Genomic DNA, 713 nt, shown 5'->3' with positions numbered 1-713 from the left:
TGTGTGTGTGTGTGTGTGTGTGTGTATTTATGTATGTATATATATTATGGGTGGCTTATTAGTAATTTAACCACCTAAAGGCAAATTTATAGACGTCACTAAAGTGACAGAGGGTACAAAGTGGTACCGGATTGTGCTAGAAATAAGAGTCGAAATAACTCATTAGCTACAAAGCTTTGTTTCCCTTATCAACTTACTAAGATAGTGCTCTTGTTGCCAATGAGTAGTTTTGACTTTTATTTCTAGCAATGCCGGTACTACTTTGTACGCTCTGTCACTTTAGTGACGTCTATAAATCTACCTTTAGGTGGTTAAATTGCTAATAAGCCACCCACATTATTTATAGTTTTCACTTCTACCGTTTTTGAAATAATTGTATGAGTTGAATGGATTCTCTGATAAGCTGACAAGGTGAGCTGAGTTTAACCCTAGGCGCAGTAAGAGCCACTGACGGCAATTAAAATGCTCGGCATCGAAATTTGAAATCCCTGGTGATACGGCTATGTCTGTAACCGGAGTGAGCTTTGTCTTCCTTGTCAACTTATTAAGATAGTGCTCTTGTGGTTAATGAGTCGGCTTGACTCTTATTTCTAGCAATGCCGGTACTATTTTTATCATCTTTCACTTTAGTGACGTCTATAACTTGCCTGCATATATATGTGTGTGTGTGTGTTAATAATATTTTTGTATTTTCGCTTAAGAATAGTATATAT

Source organism: Octopus bimaculoides, chromosome 2 (genome assembly GCF_001194135.2).
Source record: "Octopus bimaculoides isolate UCB-OBI-ISO-001 chromosome 2, ASM119413v2, whole genome shotgun sequence".
NCBI classification, from domain to species: Eukaryota; Metazoa; Mollusca; class Cephalopoda; order Octopoda; family Octopodidae; genus Octopus; species Octopus bimaculoides.
Note: the sequence above shows the minus strand (reverse complement) of the source record.